This window comes from Cupressus sempervirens, chromosome 7 (assembly GCF_028749045.1).
Source record: "Cupressus sempervirens isolate cs-2001-9-10 chromosome 7, ASM2874904v1, whole genome shotgun sequence".
NCBI classification, from domain to species: domain Eukaryota; kingdom Viridiplantae; phylum Streptophyta; class Pinopsida; order Cupressales; family Cupressaceae; genus Cupressus; species Cupressus sempervirens.
In genome coordinates this window covers 447,476,963-447,493,018 of record NC_143124.1, presented here as the reverse complement: position 1 = coordinate 447,493,018, position 16,056 = coordinate 447,476,963, and the positions used below count along the sequence as shown (strand labels likewise).

The following is a 16,056-nucleotide window of genomic DNA, read 5'->3' as shown; positions in this document are numbered from 1 at the left end:
ATTCCTAGTTTACTTGCCATTGCTGAGGGAATCTAGCTATGTTTATTCTCCTCCACTTATTGATATGCTTAAACTCAATGAGTATTCATGCCTATATTGGGGACATAATAGAGATGCAACATACCTATAATATGATGGGCCACTTGACCTAGAATAAAGTTCCTTGCAAGGCATCATTTGATTAGCACAAACCAACGCCAGCCTTTGGGAGCCACTGCTCATCATGAGAGATCGACAAACCATGTGCTCAGTTTAGCTAACCATGGCACTTGCAAACATAGATGGCCATCTACACTCCTCATGTAGGAGGGAAATTTTGCATAGGATGCCCAAGTAGACATGACCTTGGCTGAGGCCTTGGGTGTAACTTGTGTTCAAAGACTTGATGATTCACAAGATTCTACAATTCACACTCAGTATCGTGTTTTGCTACATTCTTCATTGTGCCAATAGCTGAGATATTTGTTACTGAGAGTCAATATTTTGTTACATTTCTATCTTTCGCTGACCCAAGCATGCAAGGGACTAGATCACAGTTCATTCCTTTAATGTCTAAGGTGCATGATGCACCCATGTGTTGGATTTTGACATATCCCAAACCCTAAGAAACCAATGGGTGTGATGAGGAATACTATGGTGTGTCCCCACCCCATTACCTAGTAAATGTGGGAGTTGCAAGATAGTATTTGCACAAGTCAACGCCTCTATGGCTATGCCTACCATGTATAAAGAAAAGTTCAAAGTGTTCCCCTTTTTTCTTAGTCTAAGAATATTTGTAATAAATATTCTTAATTTCCTCATAGATTCATATGCTTCTTGTAATTTGTTCCACTTTCAATATCTCAAAAGTTATGGCTCACCCCGCAAATGACAAATTGAATAGTGATCCAACTTGACAAAATAGAAGTTAAGGTCAGAGGAGTGTTTAAAGACATTTTCATACATTTGACTACATGCCCCCAGATCCATGATATCATTAACATACATGTGGTAGAGATTCCAACAACATACAACCTATTAATGGGAAAAGAATTGACCTAGTACCTAAGATGTTGGTTGTCAATATAATTCACCTAATTATACCTATATTGGAATGGATTGAACAACTAGACTAAAATATAAGTTGACACAAAATTGATATAGCTTTTATTGAAAAAATTGATAATGTGATTATAGGATCATAGAACCTAACCCCACAGGAAGAAATTGTAACATGATTCATGGATAGGATGTTTTGTAAATATACAATGTTTATGGAAAGAAGTAGATCCAAATATCTTGCCCCTTCAAAGATTTTTTAAGTTGCATCAAGCAAGTCATCCTAAGTTTGATCTCTTACACTATCAAATAGAAGTTTCTCAAGTACTGACTCAAATAATCTCAAAAATTGGTCAAACCACAAGTGAAATAATAAAAGATAATTCAAGTCCCCTAGGTACACCTAAAATCATGAATAATGAAGAGGAGATAAAAGAGGATCTAAATTATTATGAGAATATAGTGATACCTCTTCAAATCGAGGATCTTTATCTTCTCCTCCATAAGGGAAGATTAAGGTTATTTAAAGGAGATACTTTGTGGAAGGTCAACAATGGACCTTGGTGGTCATTTGACCTAAACCACAAATTACTAAAATCATAGCATTTATTGAGGAAATTCAAGATTAACAAAAGAAACAAATAATCCCTATATCAAGAGTAACCACTAGTAACTCATGAAGCCCAACACGAGAAAGAATGCAACAGGTCCCAAAGAAAAAATATTTGAAAGGAAAATAAACATAGATCAAGGAGACCAAAAGAACAACCAATATAGACACTTATGTTCTAAATGTAAAATAGGAGCTAGAGTAGGTATTGAACTCATTAATCATTAAGGTAGGTCTTTCTGTGTCACATATCATTTACAATTCATGTATATTAAAAATGTTCTAGAATATGAAGCCTTGATACACAGACTCCTCTTCAAATTTAAAAAGGATGTCAAATAAATATATTCTTATAAAGACACAATATTTATCACTAATTAAAATATACTTTTGTGACTTGATGGAATATTTTGAAGCCATAAATGTAAGATATACTCCCATAAGGATAAATATAGTAGATAATGTCCTCATTATTTATATTAGTGCACTACGTCCTGAAGAAAGAATGAAACAATAGAACTTGTGGTTGCTTCATCTATTTGGGATAATTTTAGTAACTTCAAGGTCTTCCAAGATGATTTGAATGTTTATGATTTCATTATATGCAATGGTTTTCTTGAAGGACAAGATGAAAAACTTGAAGGAGATGAACTAGAATTTAAATATGGGATCATAAATTAAAAAACCAATACTATTCCTAAGTGGATGGTGAAGTTGGAATATATCTTTGATAAAGATGAGTCGACATGTGACAAGAGAATCAATGAAGAAAATGGATTCAAATAATATGACTTACAATCTAGGAATGAAAGATAATCCAAAGATGGTAAGAATTGGGAAAGCTTGTGATTTATATGAATGATAAAATGTAGTCTTGTTACTAAGAACATAGAGATGTCATTAGATGGAGCTATAAGGAGTTCATGACATATGACATCATCATTCATGATATTCCTTTGAAACTTGATGCTAAGCCTTTTCACTGAAGATATAGATTAGTAAACCCCATCATTAAACTGTTGATGATGAGAGAAGCCTAGAAACTCCTATATACCATGATTATTTGTCATGTCCAACATTCTACATGGGTCACCAACTATGTGCTAGTAAGGAAAAATACCAAAGAGATTTTCCTTTGCCTAGACTTTAAGAATTTGAGTCAGACATCCCAAGAAGATAACAACCCCCTTTCCTTCACTTGATGAAGTATTAAAGATTGTAAATGGGTCTATGATGATGTTTTTTTGAGATGGATAGTCATGATATAACCAAGTGATTGTAGACAAGGAAGATAAATTATATACGATATTTACCAGCAAATAGAGAATATTTCCTCACAAAAGGATTTTCTTTGGATTAATCCATGCAAAACCTAAATTTCAAAGAGTAATGTATAATGCATTTAAGGGATTTGTAAATTAATTCGTAGTTATATACATGGATGATGTAAAAGTCTTTTCAAAAGAGAGGATTGCCCATATTGCTAATCAAAAAAAACTTTTCAACCTATTTTGTAGATATGACATATCTCTTAATGCTAAGAAATGTTCATTTATAGTCACCAAAGGGATGATTCTAGGTTATATCATTTTTTTAAGTAAGCATTTCAATTTATCCTAAAATGATACAATCAATTATGAAGTTACTAGGCCTCCATAGTCACAAGGAGCTTAAATATTTATTTAGGAATATTAGTTTTGTATGAAAGCTCATTAGCGGGTTTGCCCAAATAGTTCCACCCCTCAATGACTTACTAATGTAAGGAGAACAAATTGATTGGATACTTGAAGTCAAGAAATATTTTGAAGATATCAAAATAGTCATTTCCATTTCCCAAGTACTCATGAGTCCTGATTATGAGTTGTTTTTCAAAGTCTATTGTCTTTTTTTTCAAAACATTCATGTGCAGGTATCCTCACATAAATGAGAGACAAAGAAGATGAGAGACCCATCACATACATGATTTTCCCACTAAAGAATTCCAAATTAAATTATGCCAAATTGGATAAAAAAATTATTCACCCTAGTAAGTGCAGTCATGATTATTTTCCACTACTCACTTAGGAGTAAGGTATATGCTATTGTACCAGATCCTATAGTTACATCATTAGAAATTCAACCAATGAAGCTAGTAAGATGATAGGGATTAACCAAGATGATAGTTGACAATGAAGAATAGATCATAGTGTCTTATGTAGATATAAATGAAGGGATAATCATAGATGTTTGGTACAAAGATATTGTATTTTACATCTTGCAAAATCAATACCCTCAATGGATTAACAATTCCTAATGTAGGGAAATGAAAATGAAATTTGACTAGGTTTGGAATATCGATCATCCTAGTGTGTGATAATTGATCATCATTAATATAAAATTTTCTTACTCAATGGGCATTAGAGAATCAAGTAATACTCAAATTCTCATTTAATTATTATCAAGAAGGGAATGGTGAAGCAAAGTCCACCAACAATAGTTTGATTACGGTCATAAAATGCTTCCTCATAGAAAATATAAAAGATTGGCATTACCAATTGAAATATGCATTACAGATAACTAGGGTTAGGATAGATAATTCTCTAAGAGTATCCTCATATAGGCTAGTTAGTGGACAAGAACTAGTATTCTCACTAAATCTCAAGATTCTAGTATTGAAATTCATCATGAGATGATATGTTGAGGATGCTATTAGGATCCAAATCATATTGATGAATGTTTGAGATGTGAAAAGAAATTGGACACTAAGAACACACTAAGGCTCTAGATTTAAGATTATGATTTTTTGGTTGTCAAGTACTTGAAAGAAACTTGTAGCATTTGGAATCATTTTTTTAGTTGACACAAGTCTAAAAAATGCTTTTTGATGAAGAAATGCCTTTGTCATTTCTTTGATTTTTTTGGGGCTATTTGTTTTGGTTTCATGACACATGGCCAATTTGTTAGTATAAAATAGGGACCCCTTTTTTTAGATCCCTTTGGAAATACCTAGTTAGGTGCCTCAAATTATTAGGATCTTCCTTTAGGTCTAGGTTAGTGACCATTCCCCAATTAGGCAATATTGAGTCATGTTTGAGGGTAAAAAATATAAATATTTTCTTCATAGTGCAAAAAGTGCATAGTTCTTAGCATGAATGTTGATGGTATTCCTTTGGGGGAGTATCCTAAGTATTGGAGAGTATTGACATGTTGCATTGATGACTATACTTGTCATTAATGTCAACATAGTAGTAAGTCTATGAAGACTACTAGATTAGTAAAGTGTGTCTTTGTTGTATAGACAAGTTTTTGATTTTCTAATGATGCACAGTTATGTATTTGTGTGATAGTATGTCCTGATGATGTAGTTCAATGTACAAAACCTAAGTCAAAGATCTATGAAAGTTGTACCTAATTTATAGAGTGGTACAAAGATAAAGTGTCCAAGAAGCTATTTCTAAGGTTTGTATTATATCTTCTAATAGAGATATAATCTCAAGATGCGTGGTCAGCTAGTGACATATGATAGTATGACGATGATGTAGAAAAATGTGCAAGCATTAGTATAATTAACTGAGAATGCCTTAAGGCTGACTCAAGAAATTATTTTGAATATATGGTATAAAGGAAAGATCCTTTCCTTTTTTCTAAGATGTGTGAAATGAGTTGAACAAGTGTTAAGTGTGAAAAGGAGTAGAGTCTTTAGTGAATGTGAGTAAGTGATCCAAGGGATTGTTGAATGTTAGAGTTGTGATCTAGTTACAAGATCAGAAGGATCAGATGCCTGGCTGATGGAACAAAGAAAGAGAAAGGAGTAGTACCATTCATTTCTATTATTCTTCAACGAAGGAGTAGTGGGTTCATTGGTCTTTGTCCTAAATTTGTTTGGCAAGTGGGTCCAACCATCTTCTACAACTCCTACTAGGGTTGGCACAACTCCTAACAAGGCTAGAATCTCCTAACAAGGATTCAAAGTCTCTTAACATGCAGTAATATGTCTTGAATGTTATTATAGATTCCTAATAGGTTCTATCCTCTAACAAGGAATATTTAGATTAGTATATCATCTTGTGGGTACCATCTCCACCATGGCTTTCCCTCTCATCAAGGGTTTCCTTAGTTAACATATCTAGTTTTAACTGTGCATGAGGATCATGTTGTGGTTTCTAATTATATTTCTCATATAGTTAAAATGTATTAACCTTGATAATTGTGATATTAGTTGGATAACTGATTCACCCTCCCCCCCCCCCCCCCTTTTAGTTATATTGATGGACTATATATTCTAACAATTGGTATTAGAGCATTAGGTCCTTGAAGGATAAGTTAAAAATATTTTGGAGCTTGAAGGTGAATATTTTCAAAAATGATAGTCCTAGATTTGATGGGGTAAACTATGACGATTGGAAGGAGAATATGAAGATTCATCTATTATGCACGAGTCTAGGATATTGAATCTTGACAAAGAGTAAGAAGTAAATTGTAGTGGAAGAGAAGCTTGGATAATGCAATCAAGCAGAGAGAGATCTATTCATGTACAACATGAAAGATAAAGAAGCCTTATTGTTATCTCTTCTAAAGAATGAATATAGCCAAGTAGAATCACTTACATCTCTTAAGATTTCAACAACATTAGAATCTTTTTTTGAAGGTGATACACATACAAAAAGAGTTAGATTTCATGACTGAATATGTGCATTTCAAGATGCTAAAATGTTAGAAGATGAAACTATAAGAAACTATATTGTTAGGATATCATAAATTTTTGTAAGAATCAAGTCATATGGTGGAACCTAGGAAGAAGATGAAGTGGTGTGGAATATTCTAAAAACCTTAACATCACCATTCAAGAAAATTGCTCAAATGATTCAACTATCAAGATTCCCTATACCAAGGAGTTTTCCAGGGAAATGTTGCTTGGAAGATTGGAAATAGTGGAAATAAGTATGAGAGAATTAGGAGATTTGACAAGAGTGGAGATAGATTTCAATGCCTTAAATGGTTGGGCTAAGTCTTTCTTGAAGCACAAGTACACATGGAGATTTTTCTAGTGGTAGAAGAACTGGATTAGACAAAGACAAGAAGATTGAAGAAGGTATATCCCTTCATATTAGAAGAGAAAAAGATGGTAAGAATATCTTTAAATGTTGAACTTTTAATGAGTTCAAATGGATATTATGCATCTAAATTTCCTAAAAGAGAGAAAAGCTATAAGGGAATGTTTAATCCTAAGAGACCTAGAAACAATTTATATGCTAATAAAGAAGTGGAATCTGATGAAAAAGTTCAGAGTGAAAGTGATGATAAGCTAAGATTTGTAGCTAAGGAAGATGATCTTATTAAAGAAATTAGAGAAGAAAAGTCTCTAGTTTCTCAAGTTGAAAAGAAATCTAATTGGATAATAGACAATAGTTGTTCACATCTTATGAGTGGTGACATGAGTAAGTTTTTTAAATTTAGAAACTATGATGGAGGTATTGTTAGAGTTAGTAGAAATGCAACCCATCACATTATAGGAATTGGATCCTTTACTTTAGATAGAAGAAGTAACATTGACAATGTTTATTTTTGTTGATGGATTAAAGTATCATTTCTTCAGTGTTGATAGTTGGTAGAAAAATGATATCAATTATAATTCATCAAATAGACTTGCCCTATCATGGATAAAGATAGTAAGATGATCGGGACTTTAATATGGTCTAGAGGTAATGTATTTTAGTTGAATCCTAGTGAAAATACATCATTGGTTGCTAAAGTGGATAACACTTTGTTATGGAATATGACATTTTCATATAAAGTTGGATAATATTATGAAATTTAGTGGCATGTTTGCAGCTAGAGACTTGTGCAAGATAACAAATCCTACTAATATTATTTGCAAAGAATGTATATTGGCTAAGTAGAAGAAGGTATATTTTTCCAGTAGGAAGTTCACTATTATAGAGAAGCAAGAAATTGTTCACACAATTTTGAGTGGTCCTACTAGAATAAGATGATTTTTTGGTGAAATATATATCATGATTTTTTTAGATGATTTCACTTGAATGATGTGGGTAGCATATCTTAGAGAGAATTGTGAATTTTTTGAGAAGTTTAAGATATTTATGAATAGATTTGAGAATGAGACTAGATAAATTGTTTAAAATCAGAGATAGGAGGAGAATTCACCTCTAGAGATTTTAATAGAATTTGTGAATAGAATAGAATAAAGAGATAACTATGTTCTTGCAAGACCACTTAGTAGAATGGGATTGCAGAGAGAAGAAATATATCAATTTTAAAAGGAACAAGAGTGATGTTTTTTGAGAATGATGTATACAAGACATTTTGGAGAGAAGAAGTCAATACAATAGTGTACACTATGGATATAATATAGATCAAAAAATTCAAGAGGATATTTAGATACTTGAAAGGAACATTTGACTATGGAATGTGGCATGATAGATCAAGTGATTTCACTCTATGTACATATATTGATGTGGATTGGGTAGGCAAAATGGGTGATAGAAAGAGCACTGCTGGTTTAGCATTTTTCCCCAAAGGAAGAATGGTTACTTGGATAAGAAAAAAACAAGATTGCATTTCATAGAGTAGAAATGAGGTAGAGTATGTCGCAGAAATGAATAATTGTAATCAAGTTATGTTGATGAAGCAAGTGTTAAAGGATATTGGAATTGAATTTGTAGAACCTATTATCATATACTATAATAATACAAGTACAATAAGTATGTCTAAGAATCATGTTTCTCATTCCAAGGATAAGAATATATCTATTAGGTATCATGTCCTAAGAGAGAAGGCAACAGAAAAGTAAGTTAGATTAGAATATATGAGTACTAAAGATTAGATTGTAGATATCTTCAAGAAGCCCTTACCTAAAAATGCATTTGAGTACTTCAAAGGTATGCTTGGGGTTATGTCCCTTCCTACTTTTGAGTAGATGATGTAGAGAATGCATCATTCCATTAGTACAAAGAACTATTGTTAGACTAGATTGAATAGTGATGTTTCCCCTATGGGGGAGTATCTATGATGAGAAGATTCATTAACAATGTCTATGTACACTTGAGCTAGTTGAAGACTTGGAGTAGACAATTGAAAAAATAAGGCATTTTTCATTGATGTTGGTGGGGGAGATATGTACATAAAAGATAGTGTCTAGTTGAATAGGGAGAATGCAAAAGAAAAGTATGAATAGGGGAAAATGTCTACTTTATTTATGAGATTGAGAAAGATTTATGAGATAATGAGAGAGGAATATCTCTATGGGGGAGATATGTAGCATGTAGAATTCTAGTTTATGATAAGTTTTTTAGTGTGAATAGTTGTAGGCAATACTAAAGAAGAAGAGGAACAAAGAAAATGTTCCAAAGGATTTCAGATTTGATTGATGAAGAGGATATGGAAAGATGAGAACAAGAACAAGAACAACAATAAAGTACTATTTGGTACACTTGGAACTTAGATGTTTTCCATCTATGTTGCCATCAATACCAAAGAGGGAGATTGTTAGAATGAATTCTTATGATATTCCTTTGGGGCAATATCATAAGCATTGGATAATATTAACATGTCGCATTCATGATTGTGTTTCTCATTAATGTCATTATAGCATTAAGTCTATGAAGACTAATAGAGTAATAGATTGAGATCTTGATTGTAAAGACAAGGTTTTGATCATCTGATGATGCACATTTATGGACATGTGTGACACTATATCCTAATGATGTAGATCAATTCACAACAAGTAATTTTAAGATGTTAATAAGTTGTGCCTAACTTACAGAGAGCAGTATAAAGACAAAGTGCCTGACACTAGTACATTTGGGGGTCATTTTGGACCTAAATTTTTTACTATAGGCCAATTTTTCTTGTCCAATTATTATTTTTAAAATATGATCCTAATAAGGTCAGCATTTTGATGACACTTAAGTTTATCATCAAAATTTTAATGACCATTAAGTTTATCACTAAAATTTCAATGTTGTTGGGCATATAAATTTAAAAAAGGGAAAAGTGAAACTTCATTTATTCACATGGAAAATTTGAGTGGGAGGCTTTCAAGGCGTGAAAAAGATCATTTTAGTGCCATTCAAGTAACAGTTCATGGATTAATTTTAATTCTCATCCTCTTTTCTTTGGAACCTGCTTTCAAGGTAAGGGTTCATTGATTAACTTTTATTTCTGGTAGACACATTGCCATAGTCATTATTTTGCTTACTTACTTTCAGTCTGACATGAGGAAAGAGTAGTTGCTTGGCTATAAATGGCCTGGTGAAAAATTCCTCTTCTCTATTGTCTTTTTTACATCAATTGCACCAATCTACATTGCAAACATTAGGCTCCTCTAGGTTTGACCAAAAGCTCTATATCAATTTTCCTCTTGGCTATACTTTGTCCATTTCTACACAAACTTCCTTAGCTTTGCCTCAGCCCATATTGAAAAAAAACCTCACTAATTTTCTCAGAAAATATTTTGTACAGGTAGGAGAATTTTCAGGTGTTCATTCTGCACCAGATTTTGTCATAGAGCTGGATAGATTTTTAACTGGCATTAAAATTTTTTTGAATGTATTGAGCATGAAAGTGAATAAAAGTGTGGGTAAAGAGGTTGATGTCCATACCCTTCTATCATTATAAGAGGTTCTCATTATCCTCGGCTCACACTTTAGAGAAATTTATTATTGGGGCAGTTGCTGGATAATAAGGTATTTCTAAAATTTCTATCCATCTATATTCTATAATGAATAAGAGTGACTATTATATCCATAAATTGATAATCATTCATTACCATAATTTTTTTTAAATAGTTGCTTGACGACCTTGTGATTCACTATTTTCTTTCATTCATTTATTTGGTAGACTATCAAAACCATGAATATTTTTTATTTAGTAACTTGATAAAATTGTACACCCTCAATCAATCAGAAAGTAAATTAATCCTAACATTGACAAATAACTGTTAAGTTGATAAATGCTTTCAACCATAATTATAAATAATGGTTAGTCATAATGAGAACAAACTATTAAATTAATATTAAGTATACCTTTCAATCACCAAAATTTTAAACAATAAAATTGAATATATTGCTAAAGCCCAAACCATTGGAAGTGCAGTAGCAACCTTAGAACATTGTTAAGGCCATGAATATGTTTAGCTATTTGTTAGGTGGATAGTAAATTGAAAATTACCAAATATGGTCTACTAGACCAGTAGGTGGCTAGAAAATCAACAATTAGGAATTACACATGATTTTATGGAATTATGCAAGTTTGGAGTTATTTTAGAAGACAAAGGTTTCTCTAAACAAGTTCAATTTATGTTGTGTCACAATGCCCACCAACTAAAATATGAATGGAAGATCATCTAGCCCAGCTATTAGTCCTTATATAGGCTTGGTTACATGTGTATGGATATGGTATCATTGTTCACTAATGGCTTGTCTCATGTTCAATAGGACTTGGTCATGGTTGTACAAATATTTAAAAAGATTCTAGCCATGTAAACAAATTCAACCACAAAATAGTACCGAAGGATGATAGTTTGATGCTCTGAGCCAAAAAATTTAAATGTTTTATGAATTTATATCTTTTTACTAAATATAGGGTAATAGGTAGTAGGATAATAAAGGAAGATTAGTGACTAATTCTTTACCTCCATCCACAAAAATAGCTAATCCTCATTGCCTTACCAATAAATAAAGATATTTTGGCTAGTTATGATAAGTATCACTCCCTTCATCACAAGATATGAGACATTCTTTCATTCATAGGCCTTTTGGCTATCAAATCAGATGTAAAAAGTAAACAAAAATCTAAATATGGTAATGAGTCATTGGGAGAAGTGAAGAATTGTGCATGAATAATGAAAGTAAAAGGGTCTCTTTTTTGCTAATTGTGAACTACAACTCATCAAAATTGATGTAAAAATTTATCATCATGTGGTATGTGTAAAGAAGAAAAAGGTTGTTGATCAAGAGGAGGCACATAGTACACCATTGAGAATTCACATTTATCACAAAATATATCAAATTACAATCATGGCCTAGCCCATTACAAATTTTGAAAACAAGTAAATAAGGTATGACATTTATTTTGATTTTTGTAGGAATAGTTTTGATCATGAGGTAGAATCCATTTCACATGAACTCAATCACATGGTTGAGTCTTCCTATGCTTGTACTCAAGTTGATATTAGTGCACATGAGATATATATTGAGGTCTTGAGGCATAAATTTCACCATTTTACTCATCACACCATCGAAGATGTTAAAAGGACACAAGATATGTGTATGGGTGGTCACAAAAAGCTGAGAAGGCTAAACTATTTATTGCCTAAGGAAGAAAACACTTACAAGAGATCTAAGAAGGCCAATTTTACATGTTTTCATTTCTAATTGTTCTATAAGAAATCTATCATTGTAACTAATGAGTTTTACAATTCATCCTTTCATAAGAGTTTTTACTAAAGGGAACTATATATGTTCACAAGCTAGCATATTTAAAAATCTTAGGTGGCTTTATCTCTTGCACCATATATGCTTACTTGCTCTCAAACTATGTACTCCAAGAAGGTGGTTGTTGTGAAAATAAAAAGTAAAATATTCATCTCAATCCTATACCCCTTCTACACACAAAAAATTAGGGTTTTCCAAAGTGGGGATTACAAAGGAGGCTCTGTTTCAATTAAAACCCTAAGCACAGAATAGGGTAACCAATAGACACAAAAATAAATGAATATTAATTCAAGGTTAACCTACATGCCTCAAACTAATTAGCACCTTTTCTAGGAAGAAAAAAATAACTTTTTATAATATAAGAATGTACCTACTATAAAACTACAAGGAGATCTCAAAGTTGTACTTATCGTCTGCACATATTTTCCCACCAAAATAGCTTTCTTATTGAGTCAGATCCATACATATAAACTCCAACACTTTCTTAGGTTGAAGAAAATTCTTTTATAGGCAATATCTCTTGACCTTACATATTCATTCCTACTTCTTTGATCAAAATATACCTCTGAGCATTGACCTTCCAAATTCGCAAAAAATGTTGCTTAGCAATAATATTTGTTGCATGACAAAATTTTGTCAAATTTTGAAACTTTTCCATATTTCTAATCAAATTCCTTTCAATTACTTCCAAGCTAAAAAAATTGCATATGCAGATTTATGTATGTATGTATGTCTATGTGTGTGTGTGTATGTATGTATGTATGTATGTGTGTGTGTGTGTGTGTGTGTGTGTGTGTGTGTGTGTGTGTGTGTGTGTGTGTGTGTGTGTATATATATATATATATATATATATATATATATATATAGAGAGAGAGAGAGAGAGAGAGAGAGAGAGATTTTGTGGATTGTCAAGATTAGTGGAGATATGGTATTTCATTTTTGTGGGCCCTTATGATCACTGTATATGTATGTATGTATATATTTTTGACATTATGGTCATGTTTTTTTATTAGTGACTGACACTTAGTCAAATGGTTAGTAGCTACCATTCTTATCTTGCACTTTATTGTGTTAACCAAGTAAGCTAGGTTCTATCAAATTTTGCAATTGATACCAAGTTCCAAAATCTGTATTTAGTTTATACCAAGTAGTATCTAGTGAGTTGATAAGTAATAGTGCAAACCAAGCTTCGTCATATTAACTGAGTTATACAGTGTCAACCATGATCTCAAGTGTTTATTGAGTTCATAGTATCATTGATGTGAATCTAGTGTTGACCAAGCTAGGAAGTGTCAACCAAGTGATTCGGCTTTTGTCAAGCTCATAGTGTTAGTGTTGATCAAGCCATACAATGTCAACCAAGTGATTCAATTTATATTTCAAGTTTTACAGTAGTCACAGAATCACCAATGTTGATTGAGTTCAAATTACTTGGAAGTGATTAGTATGAACTGAGCTTCTACATCTACTGAGAGCATAATGATGTCGAGTGTTGATAGTGGTTATCGAGTATTAGAACCTCACCGAGTTTTTCTTCAAAACCCAAGTGCCAGTACTTCAATCAACTTTGTGTATTTTGGTGAAACTTGTATTGTACCAACTTTGATGAATTATAGTTTGGATTGGTATATATGAAATGTATTGTATCACATCCAAAAGATATAGAAATATGTGTGAGATATAATAAGAGCAGAAGTGCAAAGTAGAAGGCTACAAGAAGTGTAAGGAGAAACAAAGATTTATCTATCACAACAAGGTGATTGTTACACTTCAAAGGAATCTCAACAAGAAAATTAGAGTTGTAGATTAGAGATCAACCACTGGTTCATGCTAACAAGTGAAATAGTTAAATCCTTTCACAAGGTAGACTTAATAGTATTTTGCAAATCTCTTTAGGAAGTGCATACTTCATTATATTTTTTGTAAATCCTTTAACAAGGTGGACCTATAAGTCCTTATTGCTCTTAATAGGGCAAATTATCAGAGGTGATCAATTGTAAGCCTTAACGAACAAACTATATACTATAGTACTAAAGCTTATGGCTATCATCCCCACCCTAGTTTCACTTTCTATTTGGAAGGCTTCTGGGTCACAATATCTTGTGTCAAAGCATTATGAATGTTTTAATTCTTTCAATTTTTCATGAATGCAATTAGATCCAAATATATATGAAGGATTAATTGGTGAAATAAGATTAAGTTTTATTGATTCTTAATTCACCCCTCCCCTCTTAGTAAACTAGCTGATCCTATATTTCCAACATAAATGTGTGTGTGTGTATATATATGTGTGTGTGTGTGTGTGTGTGTGTGTGTGTGTGTATTTATATGTTTATATGTATGTATGTATATAATCAGAGAGATTTTGGCACAATAGAGAGATCAAGCCATGGGAGAGTATTTGAGTTGTGAACACAAAATTGAAAATGATTTATGTCATTTCAAAAAAATATCTAAAATAAACTTCGGATTGTGTTGTAACTCTGGCATAGGTATTTGAGCTGGTCCCAGATAACAAAATAATGACATTACCTCTAATCCAAATAATTAAACAATAAAAATCACTCAATCCATGTTAAGCAACATGCCATAACCTAGTTTACTTGGTCTAGTTGTTGATTAGTTTGGTTGATTATAAATTCCTATACAACTTTAATCAGATTATGTACATTAAAATGAACAACTAGCTACTCTTAACTAGCATTAGTTTGATTAGTTTATTTAGATCCATTGATTATTGTCACAATCTTTGAAACATAACTTTATAAGGAGTGAGTTAGGATTTATATAGGTTTTCCTTACACTAATTGTAAACTACAACATAGAGGTTGCACTAGGGTATTACACGATTGTAATTATACAAAAAAATGCCTAATTTTCTTGAGTGGGTGTATGATGGTGAAGAGCTATATTAGGTGAGTAAAGCTCACTAGTGGTTATAGGAATATAGCTACATGAAAACAATTAGAAACTAGAACTACATATTCCTTAGAGTGAGTAGTTAAATGGTCTTGATCCCATGTATATGGGTATTCAAGTAGCCTAGTAGGTAGAGCATGCCTCTACTATGTAGACACCTTTAACATAGTTAGATAACCTTGGACATAGTTAGGTAGTACTTAACCATGTATGTATGTATGTATTTATGAATGAATTTATTTATGTATGCATTTATGTAGGTATGTATGTATGTATATACCTTTTCTCTAATTAATAGTGTCATCCACATGGGGGATGGCAATTCAGGTTGCACCTTCTACAATAATTCATTTCCATTATTTACACTATCTAAATCAAAGGTATACAACTTTATCACTTGTAACTATAATTTTTAAATGGTACAAACCACAATAGTTTCTTATAATTATATGATTCTCTTTGTAAGTTTTATAAAATTGAAGTTCCAAAATTAATAGCATTTATGTAGATCCTTTTCAAGTTTAATATTTCTCTTTTTTTTGACTTAGTGTCGAAGAATAATTTTTCAAAATACATACTAACTTGTAGGGGATTGAGCCAAAAAATTGTAACAATGATTGTGCTGATATAGATAAAAAAATCATGATTGGAGCACGATAATCATCTTTTTATACTCTTTTTGGCACAATTGTTCTTACATTTTATGATTTTTCATGAGAACAAAATTAAAAACTTATTAGGTACGTGATCCAAAATTAAATCATAATTGGTTGAGGAATGTTTAAATATATTATTTCACATGTTATTGAATGTTATGTGTTTATGTACTATTGTTAATGAATGTTAAAGGATGAATGATCAATGTTATTGTACCATTTCTTAAGCCCAAAATAGATAAATCATTATTTGAAATGTGAACTTGCATGCTTAACGTAATGAATCAATACACCAAGTGAAAGACTTTGTGTGATGAAGGATTATATGATTTTCTACATATTTCACCACATAGCAGTGCATTGCAGGTTTGCATACATTCTTAAGTAGATATTTGTGAGC

The 16,056-nt window shown here is 31.9% G+C and overlaps 1 pseudogene; it reads right to left on the bottom strand.

The window, feature by feature from the left end:
• Positions 1 to 323: 323 nt before the first annotated feature.
• On the bottom strand, positions 324 to 477 carry LOC149547505 (5.8S ribosomal RNA; annotated as a pseudogene).
• Positions 478 to 16,056: the final 15,579 nt, after the last annotated feature.